We start from the raw sequence: 11,779 nt of genomic DNA on the forward strand, positions 1-11,779 counted from the left end.
GCAACTTACAGACAATGCATTGAGATGTGTGCTGCCATTAAGCGTGTATGCCATAACATAGTTGCTTTTATAATGGCATACTATGAACTAAATATACCCATCATATCAGTATGCAGTATTGTATACGTACATACATGCTCCGCTGATCACAATGATTTCGACAATGACTAAAGAGACAGCTGGAGAAACTCAACTATATTCAATCCCTTTGTAGCAATCACCAGACTGGTGTGAGAGCTCAAAGGCTTGAAAAACAAATCATATTGATTTCCACCATCTTAGTAATACCTTAGTAATAAAGGGTAGGTAGGCCGAAATAACAGCTTTGTAAAAATATGACACTGAAGGTGTTCTCAGCTGAAATTCGAACACATTTGATGCAACAGGAATGAAGTACAACAAAAGGTGCAAACATTGTAATTATCATAACGTTAGGTATGCTCATTAATATGCAACCTTTAATTAAACGACTGCAGACTGGAACAACATGCAAATGTGCTCCAGAGTGAAAAGAAGGAATCAGTAACAGAGATTTGTAACGAGGCGTTATACAGAGGCTACAGTACAATTGAAAGTCATTAGTTCTGCTACATGCTGTCTGCAATCTCACACGTCTATGTTGTAAAACCAACAGAGAAATTCACCTCGCAGCTACAGGAGGACATACATTATGTGAAAATGTATGGTGATATCTTTTGTTTGCATATTTAATTTATATATATATATATATATATATATATATATATATATATATATATATATATATTATAAAATTATTTTAATAAATGAAGCTACAACATCATAGTGTTACCATCCTGACTCTTTTACTCTTCCTACGGACGACAACCAGTCGGTTAACAGAGCATGTTATTTAGGCCTCTCAGTGCCTTATTGGACATACCATCTCCCACTGTCAATTTCATCACCAGCGAGCCTACCTGGAAGGAAGTCCAAGAGGTGGTCACCGCAGCCAGAGCCAAAATCAGCTCCAGGACCCAGTGGGGTTCCTTACAAGGTGTACAAGCGCTGCCCTGAGCTCCTTAGAATCCTCTGGAAGATCCTGCGAGTGATTTGGCGAAGAGGAACTGTGTCTGACCAGTGGAGGCAGGCCGAGGGTGTCTGGATACCTAAGGAGGAGAATTCCACCAAGCTGGAGCAGTTTAGAACCATCTCACTCCTGAGTGTTGAGGGGAAGATTTTCTTCAGCATCCTCTCCAAAAGGTTGACAGGATTCCTCCTCAGCAATGCCTACATTGACACCTCAGTCCAGAAAGGCGGTATCCCCGGTGTGTCAGGATGCTTGGAACACACTGGCGTAGTATCCCAGCTGATCAGGGAGGCGCGGGAGGGTAAGGGAGACCTCGCTGTGCTTTGGCTTGACCTTGCCAATGCCTTCGGCTCCATACCCCACAAGCTTGTGGAGACTACCCTGGACCGACACCATGTACCCAGGAAGATCAAGGACCTCATCCTGAACTATTATGGGAACTTCAGGGTCAGAGTCACTTCTGGGAGCACAACATCGGACTGGCACAGGCTTGAAAAGGGCATTATAACTGGGTGTACAATCTCAGTTAGCCTCTTTGCCCTAGCCATGAACATGGTAGTCAAGGCAGCTGAAACTGAGTGCAGAGGCCCTCTGTCTAAATCCGGCACTCGGCAGCCCCCCATCAGAGCCTTTATGGACGATCTTACTGTCACCACTACATCGGTTCCTGGTGCGAGATGGATACTTCAGGGCCTGGAAAAGCTCATCTCCTGGGCAAGAATGAGCTTTAAACCAACAAAATCCAGGGCCATGGTGCTGAAGAAGGGAAAGGTGGTGGACAAGTTTCGCTTCTTTGTGGATGGCACAGCAATCCCATCAATCACCGAGAAACCAGTCAAGAGCCTTGGCAAGGTCTTTGACTGTAGTCTCAGGGACACTGCAGCAGTCCAAACAACCGTCAAGGAGCTTGAGACGTGGCTAACAGCTGTTGACAAGTCTGGCCTACCTGGGAGGTTTAAGGCATGGATTTACCAGCATGGCGTCCTACCCCGGGTTCTCTGGCCCCTGTTGGTGTATGAAGTGCCCTTGTCTACAGTGGAGACTCTAGAGAGGAAGATCAGCAGCCACCTCCGTCGTTGGATGGGCTTTCCACGGAGCCTATGTAGTGCAGCTCTGTATGGAAAGACCAACAAACTCCAGCTCCCTTTCAGCAGCCTTGAAGAGGAGTTCAGGGTCTCTCGCACAAGAGAGGCTTTGCTCTACCGGGACTCCAAAGACCCGAAAGTGGCATCAGCGGGCATTGTGGTGCGAACCGGTAGGAAGTGGAAGGCTCAGGAAGGCCTGGAGGTAGCTGAGTCTCGACTGAGACATAGGGCTCTGGTGGGCACCGTTGCAACAGGCCGTGCAGGACTGGGAGCCATTCCTCAACCTCGCTATGAGAAGGTTCGAGGTAAGGACAAACGCCAGCTAGTCCTGAAGGAGGTGCGGGCAGGGGTTGAGGAGGAACAGACCAGCAGGATGGTGGGTATGCAGCAGCAAGGAGCATGGACAAGATGGGAGGGAGCGCTGGAGAGGAAGGTGACCTGGTCTGAGTTCAGGCAGGCTGAACCCCAGCGCATCAAGTTCATGGTCCAAGCTGTCTACGATGTCCTACCCAGCCCAGCCAATCTCCATCTCTGGGGCATGGTTGACTCTCCTGCCTGTGCGCTGTGTTCCAGGAAAGGCTCTCTGGAACACATCTTAAGCAGCTGCTCTAAAGCCCTGGGGGAGGGCCGCTACCGCTGGCGGCACGACCAAGTGCTGAAGACAGTTGCTGAAGCCATCTCCACCATCGTGGCCAAACGCAACAGCAGCAAGCAACAACCTGGCAACAGGAACATTGCCTTTATCAGGGCTGGAGAGCAGCCGCAGTCACAGCCCAAACCAGCAGCCGGCCTCCTCACCTCAGCAGTTGACTGGGATCTACGAGTGGACTTGGGCAAGCAGCTCAAGTTTCCAGATTACATCACTACAACATCTTTGAGGCCAGACATCGTGCTTTCATCAGTTTCTTCAAGGCAGGTGCTACTGGTAGAACTGACAGTTCCCTGGGAGGACCGAATAGAGGAGGCAAACGAGCGGAAGCGGTTGAAGTACCAGGAGCTGGTCGAGCAATGCCAAAGAAGAGGCTGAAAGGCACGCTGTGAGCCGATTGAAGTAGGCTGCAGAGGGTTTGCTGGCCGCTCCCTCTGCAAGGTGTTCACGCTGCTTGGTATTACGGGGGCTACAAAAAGGAAAGCCATCAAGTCCACCATGGAGGCAGCAGAGAGAGCCTCGAGATGGCTTTGGATCAGGAGGAGCGATCTGTGGGCCAATGCTACTGGGACACAAGTCTGGGCTTGATCAACCCCGGCTGGGTCACCTGAAGGAGGGGGTATGATTGTTGAAAGACCCGAAACCCCCGATGATCTCAGGCACATCACTGATGATGTGTCCCAGTGCATCCTAGGATGTATCTTTAATCAGGCAGATTTGCAATATATTTGGTATTGCATGTTTCTCTTTTCTTATGCACAGACAGAAAAACTTACTTTTCACATCTATAATGCCCTTATTTGAACTGTGAAGTATGAATTTTAACATTTGGCTTCACATTACACATTGCTCCTTTTAAAGAACACTGAATTCATTACTGACAGATTTAGCATGCCAAAAATTTCAAGTGAACATCCATCTATTATCTGTCCATCTACCCATCAGACAGACCATGAAGACGTCATGCAGAAGGACCCCTGTTGGGGGTGCAAACCACCTGGTCATCGGGCTGGCCAAAACTCAACATGAGTGTGTGATTATACTCTATATTATACAATTACAGTGTTAAGCTTCAGTCACAACCTGTTCTGACCCATGCAACATTAATAATGTTCTTTACAGATTGTTTTCTTTATTGACAAAAGTTTGTATAGAATTTATATAAACTCAGATGCAGGAGACATGGGGAAACTGACTGTAGAAAAAATAAAAAAAATGAGGATGAGTCCAACAAAAGTAAAGTCCAACAAAGAAAGGAAGACGAGCCAAGAAGGTCAAGCGAAATAAACATCCAATTTTGTGAGGAGACACCAGCGAGACTTAAGATAAGTAAACTAATAACAAAAATGAAAAATCGAGAACGTTTTAAATAAATACCCTGGTGAACAAACTGAACCATGCAGAAATCATCAGTTATACGTTGGATCAATATTTTTTGGGACAAGGCTTCATAGTATTTGCTGTACTTTTTTTTTTATTGTTGCTGTACCTGAATTGATTGTTTCTGCACTGTTTTGTACTGTGGACCTCAGGTGGGAGATGCTTCTTCTCAAGCCAACATGCCCTTACTAACTCCCCTTTCAGTCTCATAGGAACATAACCGGTTATGGCTTTATACCCAACTCGAATTTTGCAAAAACAACCAAAACTTTGGGGAGAAAACTTTCTTTTTTTTTTTTTTTACCTTGTCTGCACACATATTAATGATTGATACCATGACGGTAGAAACCAAAGGCATATATATGTGCATTATTACTATATTTAATATATATACATATATATACGCATACATATGACATACACATACATAAGTATACACATACAAACCCAGTGATTTTTTTTTTTGGGGGGGGTTGACGACATCCACTGCCAATCCAGGAAGCAGGAACACATGGAGACACACGTCAAGCACTGGAAATCTGCAACAAAAAAACCACAAACAAAACACGAAACCGGCACGGAGCCGACCAAAACACGAACAGCAATCGACCCAAATCTTGAGATCTGATCGCAGTCTGAGCTAAGCTACCGCTACCTAACCCCAAAAACTACAAAGCAAGCAAGGGGGGAAGAAAACTTTCTAAAATCATGGAATTGGTTAGCTGGTTAGCTGATGTTGCTTTTCTGGTGTTGAGGTGTTTTTTGCACTTTCACACTGTGTATTTAAACACTGTGTATTTTTTTCCCCTCCTCTTTCCCAGTGTCATCCTTTCTCTAATCCTTTCGCTAATTGTAGCAGTGGACGCATGTCATGTTATCATCTGTTGTCTTTTTTCTGTAGTCTTGATGGGTTGTACTAGTAGTAATGTCACTAATCTAATCTAATCTGAATGAATTAATGAATGAAAAACTTTATTTCGAACATGCTCAAAAAAAAAAAAAAAAAATATATATATATATATAAACCAAAAAACAATAGTTAAATAATAATCATAATAAATACAGTATAATACAAATCATAACAATCATAATCAAAAACATGTCTCACTGGCTTTTTTTTTCTTCCTTTTTTTGCATGCTCGAAATGGAGCAGGGAGAAGTTAAAAAACGTATGTAACCCAAATCTAATCTAATTTAATCTAATCTTATGTAATCAAACCTAAATTGTTCTAAAACACTCTTAAACAATTGGGAGGTAGTTATGAATAGCTGATTACCAAAATGTGTTTGTATCAAATTACTTCACTCTAAATTCCCAGTGAGAGAGCGCCGCTCCATACAGCATGTTCAATGCTAGAGTCTATGTATAAACCAAAATCAAGTCCACGTTTTCCTTGTATGGTTGACACTGACAAAGCAGCAGCCATCTAACTTCCTGGTTGAATCGCATGCAGAAGTACTTATTGCAGTTTCGTCGACTGGCTACTGGTTAGCTGTGGCTACCAGCTCCTTCAGCCAATCCGCGCAGAAATAGCTGCAGACGTTTGCAGCAGAATCTCAAGTTTTGATAGCGACAACAAAAATTGCTTCTGCGTGTAGTCAATACTGAGTTATTATAAAGTGCATATGGCTTTGGTTCGCTTCATAGCGTGACAATGACTGATGAGGATATTTGGCTGAGATGACTGTCAATCGATCATATTATAAAAGCAACACATGTATTTATATTGCTTTATATAAATTCTGTTTGTGTGGTACAAAAAAATTCCGGCCCCTCAAAGTTGCCATGAAGGTAAAATCGAACAACTGAGAACAAGGCATTTTTTGAACCCAACAGTAAATATGTTTGTTTCTGCTCTAAAGTTGGATGTTTTAACATGGAAGACTGACTCACTTTTAGGGCAAGCCTCTTGTGGTCAGTCGAGGAAGCGAAACTCAGTTCCACGTGTGGGTCAACGCGGACGTGAAATGGTCGGCGTTTGGCTCAAACAAACTAGCATCTCTGAATTGTGCCCATTTTGCATTTATTGTTATCAGGAGTTTTGGAGTTGCAGTAGTTTCACAGACGGGTGATAAGGCATCAGACTATTTTAAAATGTTTTACTGCACTTAACAGTTTTACTCATATTTGTTTCTAATCTTGGACATTTATGAGCACTTTAAATGTAGCTCCTGATGCCTAAACCTGAACCATTTGGTTACTTATATGAGTAAAAGCATCAAATAAAAGTAGACGGTTGCTACAAAAAAAAAAAGCAGAGTTTAACTGTAGAAAATTAGAGAGTCCTGTTAGGATTTTATGAAATTGTTAAAGGTTTGAAGGGTTTTTCTACCAGTGTAGAAGATTCTACACTAGTGGTTGTTCTCAGGGCAGGATTACCTCCTGTTTTTTATGACTAGACTGTTAAGACTGCTGAGTTCTTTCTTCTTTAAGGGAAGACAATGAAGAGAAACAGATGTTTTCAAACTGATAGGTCCCATCCTGTTTTTCTGAAAGTTTTAGTTTTCTTAGATATTTTCTGGGTTGACACCTCATAGGAAACAATCAACGGAGGTATAAGGCTAAATGTGAGACATGTTTGGGTGTCTTTCCCCGCAGCTGCCTCCACAATTGGGGTTCACGTACAAAACACCTCCTTTTTCAGTATAAATACAACCGGATCGATGACCACCGTGTGCATTTCTCTCCTACCTCTGTGGACAGCAGTGTACCTCCGGCTGGAAAGTATTGTGTATGATATAATAAAGCTTGTATTAACATTTGAATAATTCACTGGTTTTCTTATGGTGCACCAGACGAACGAACGCCAAGGATCTTTCAATCCTGACATCCAAAACATAAAAAAAAACACAGATGTGATGAAACATGACGGATAATAATGATCTAACTGGCAGTGTAGTTTAAAAAATACCACTTTCTTGTTTCTTGGAAGCTTAAACTTGAAAACTTTTAAATCACAAGACACATATCTTGTCATTTAGTTGGGTAAATTGCAATTTCACTTAAATAAATACCATATTTTCTGGACTATAAGCCGCACCTGCATATAAGCCGCATCCGCTCTATTTAAAAAAAAAAAAAAAAAGATATTTAGCTGCAGATATTTTTGTTGTTAGATTAGATATTTACTACATGTACAGAATGATTTTGAACTGTAAATGATGTACATGTCTGTACCTAAATAGATCTTTCCTAACAGTGTCTTTTAACACAGCAGCAACTTTGCTGATTAAAACGGGACAGAACCAAGAGAAAATAACCGGTTCTACCTACTTCTATCTGCTAACGAAGCAGTAGCGTATTCTTCTTTGCATTTATTTCGTCTTAGTTTTGATTCTAATTCCGGTTAGAGCGCCCCGAGCGGTGGAAGAAAAATCCACAGAATAGCCGCACCTTTGTATAAGCTGCATGGTTGAAAACCTATGAAAAAAGTAGCGGCTTATAGTCCAGAAAATACGGTAATTGAATATACTGAACTATATTAAATTAGGTTATGCCAACATTTCCAGTTAATAAACATAAAAAGAAACTGGTGTGAATGTTACTTGTCTGTGCAACTATTTAAAAAGACACAGATTCAGGCTGGAGTACATGAAGACATTTTAAATGTGTTTCAAAGTATTGTAAGGCATAGGTCACCTTGCCCTGAAATAGGGTGGCTGGGCTGGGCTTTTGGTATGTTAGAGAAAAAAGTCAGTTCAACCTTTTTCTTTTTTTGTATTTTTTCTTTCGGAGAGACACAACAGACGCTGACATGCCCTGCTTTTTGAAAATGGTTTTTCACACTCTGTGATTAGAGATATGTATTTGACACAGCTGGGTGCTCGGAGTAACAGGACTTTGTAATATTGGAGCCTTTACTGGTAAAGGCAGCTCTTGGGTTTGAAGAAGTGAAAGGTCGGCTGAATATAATTTCCTAAAGAAGTGCCGTTAAATTACACACACACACACACACACACACACACACACACACACACACACACACACACACACACACACACACACACACACACACACACACACACGCACACACATACACACAGAAGCACACCACTCTGAGATAGATAAGTCAAGGAGTTCCAGTAATGTTTTTCCGCCCATCAGAACAGATAAATTCAACACAGTTTTTTCTTCTCTGTTTGGTGGATGCAGCAGAAGCAGCTCAGACTGTAAGAGCAGTTCTTTCAGAGGGGATACCTGTTCAAAGCCATACAGAGTAGCTAGAAAAGTTAGTTACATGTCAGCCAGAAGCCGGCGACGAAGTGAAGATCGAGAGGAAAGGACACCGAATACAAAACCATATACTATCGTATCAACACGTACTAATTTAGCTAAAATGTAGTAATTCAATTTATAACATAGGAGTATTTTGTTTTTGTGGCAGTTCTGAGGCTGAACTTCCAATGTTTCCAAAGATGGAATCAGAGACCACTTTGACTTGTTGCTCTATGAAGTTGACTCCTGTGTTTGCACGAGGTGTATTTCATAGAAAGAAAATGGTTTCTTTGTCCTCTTCTAAGAATGTTCTTTCATCGGCAAATACACCAACATGTTCTGCCATGACTATGACCTGCTATTATCTTGATATGTATTTAATATAACATTTAATAAAGGCTATAAAAGTATAAAGGAAGTATCTGAAAATTAATTTTGCTGATGTGCTTCCATCTTTAATGAGCAGGGGGTAGTTAATAAGTGGGTGTTTTTGGACACAACTACATTGACATAACCCATAATAACGCTGTAAACAACATGGATGCAGCAAATGGTGCTGACCTTGTCCTTGGTTCCACCTTTGACAACTGGACTCTTAGTTTTTATTTAATAACACTTCAGGTGTCTACATATATCATAGGAAAACATTTATGAGCCATTAAAAAATGAAATCTGCATAATAAACTGAAGAAACATTATAGTTGAGCCACAATTTCCTCACAATAATGAGATTTGTAACAGCCTAAAAAAAAGTTTACTTAAGATTTATCTGAGAAATGTGTTTTTAAAGCTCCTGAATCATAGGTGTAGTTTTTGACACAAATCAAATCAAATCAAACTTGATTTATAAAGCACCTATCATACATAAAATGCAACACAAAGTGCTTTACATGAAACAAATAAACATAAAACGTAATAATCGGTACACACCTGTATCATGTCGCAACTTAAAGAAAAGTCTCCTGGTGCCATGGCCGAAACCGAACAGGAAGTCGGATATTTTAAATTAATCGTGTAATTTTGGCGCAATTTATGTCATTTCTTCAGCCGTTTCTTCGCTTCTTCACACCGTGGCGACGATAGATGCCAAAAAGGCCCACAATACGGTTTGACGTACATCCACGAAAATTGATACACACCTGTAACATGTCGCAAATTAAAGAAAAGTCTCTTGGCGCCATGGCCGAAGCCGAACAGGAGGTCGGCCATTTTCAATTAATCATGTAATTTTGGCGCAATTTATGCTACTTCTTCGGCCAGTTCTTCACCCGAACCGTAACGTGCACCCAGGTGTGTTGTACATCAAAATGTGCGTCTCCATCCTGTGACGATGTGCATTACTTTTTCTCAGTCAAAAGCATTACCGTGGCTACGATAGACGCCAAAAAGCGCGCCCCCCCCTTCATCTGATTGGTCCATACAGATAAAACTTCGTGACTCAAGCTCCACAATACAGTTTGAAGTACATGCACGAAAATCGGTACACACCTGTATCATGTATCATGTATCATTAAAGAAAAGTCTCTTGGCGCCATGGCCGAAACTGGACAGGAAGTCGGCCATTTTGAATTAATCGTGTAATTTTGGCGCAATTCATGCCATTGCTTCGGCCGTTTCTTCACCCGAACTGTAAGGTGCACCCAGGTGTGTTATACATTAAAATGTATCAATATTTTATAGTCCCTATTTTCTGCCATAACTTTTGAATGGTTTGACATAGCGAGTCGTGGGTGGTGTCATCTGACTCAGTTTTAAATACTTGGCCTTCATTGGCATGAATTAGCCCCGCCCCTTCTTCTGATTGGTCGATACCTGATAGTTCCTACTTTCGGCCATAACTTTTGAATGGTTTGATATAGAGCAGTGGTCTTCAGGTACTCGAGAGCCGCTGTCCTGCATGTTTTTGATGTTTCCCTGCTCCAGTAAACCCTGATACAGAAGACTGTGTCACCAACAGAACTGTGCAGACCTGGAGGAAAGATTGGTGATGAGCACTAATTAGAGTCAGGTGTGTTGATGCAGGGAAACATCAAAAACATGCAGGACAGCAGCTCTCGAGGACCAGGAGTGAGGACCACTGATATAGAGAGTCGTGGGTGGTGTCATCCACTAAACGTCCAGGCCAAGACATCTACATGCAAGTCATACAAGCGCTTCCACTGCAGCACGCTTATTATTATTATCATTATTATTATTATTATTATTATTATTATTATTATTATTATTATCATTATTATTATTATTATTATTATTATTATTATTATTATTATTATTAATGTGTTTATTATTTATTTGTGAGGTGAAAAAGGCAGAGGCGGTTTTAGGATAGATATTCATCAATCCATTGATTTTCTATACCTGTTCTATATCCTTCATATATGAATAAAAAAACGTTTTATAATTAACTTTAACAACAATCTTTAACAAGATTATTATTTTATAATAATACTGAAAAGCTGAATATATATATATATATATATATATATATATATATATATATATATATATATATATATATATATATATATATATATATATATATATATATATATATATCCGAGTGTGTTATCTATCGTCATGATCTGATAAAAAAAACTTTTTCTAAGGGACTGGAAAGAGCAGGAGGAGAAAAAAGCAACACCTACTGCCAACACCTTTTGCTCACCTGTCTGATGAAATAGGAGGACATCAGATTAAATGCAAATTCACACCGTCTGTCACTGTTCAAGAGCAATCCACCGAAGAGCTCTGCTGCCCTCTGTTGGCTCTGCATTTCAGACAATGCTCTGAAATGTTTTGAAACAGTGCCTATAGGCACATTATTATTGTCTCCATCCAAGTCAAGATGCTTCAGTAACCATGGTTCTATAATTGTCATAAATTATCTTTTTAATGGCTCCAGGTCTGCAGGCAAACTTCAAAGCTCTCTGTGCAACGTGTCTGCAGCGTGGCAGATGTTTAATGTTTGGATAAAATTTGGATTGAATATTCTTTACTATAGAAAAGAAGCGTGGGGTGTCTTTGGTCACACGTCTCAAGGTTCTTATCTTCTGCCATACTGAAAAAGTGCATTATCAAATTAAATGTATTCATGTTTTGTCTGAAAGCAGTCTTGGAAAAAAAAGTAGTTTCTAATAACATGCTAAATTAATTACAGGTAAACCTGTTGGCATGACGTGGGCTGTGTGAAATATTATTTGTATGTCAGAGTCTTTTTACCTGTAAATCTTGAGTTGATTAAAAATTAAAACAACCTCACAAAACACCACATAAAAGGGTGGAACGCAACTCTGGCAGAAAAGTCAAAGTGTTCACTTGAGGATCGACTGATGAGTCAAACTAGAAGCACATCTAGCTATTATATAAAATATTCAAAATAAATATAAAAATAAAGAAGACTA

General features: G+C 40.6%; 1 pseudogene; it reads left to right on the plus strand.

Moving 5' to 3' along the window:
- Positions 1-864: 864 nt before the first annotated feature.
- Positions 865-3,370, plus strand: LOC133454866 (uncharacterized; annotated as a pseudogene).
- Positions 3,371-11,779: the final 8,409 nt, after the last annotated feature.

Source organism: Cololabis saira, chromosome 11 (genome assembly GCF_033807715.1).
Source record: "Cololabis saira isolate AMF1-May2022 chromosome 11, fColSai1.1, whole genome shotgun sequence".
Classification (NCBI taxonomy): Eukaryota; Metazoa; Chordata; class Actinopteri; order Beloniformes; family Belonidae; genus Cololabis; species Cololabis saira.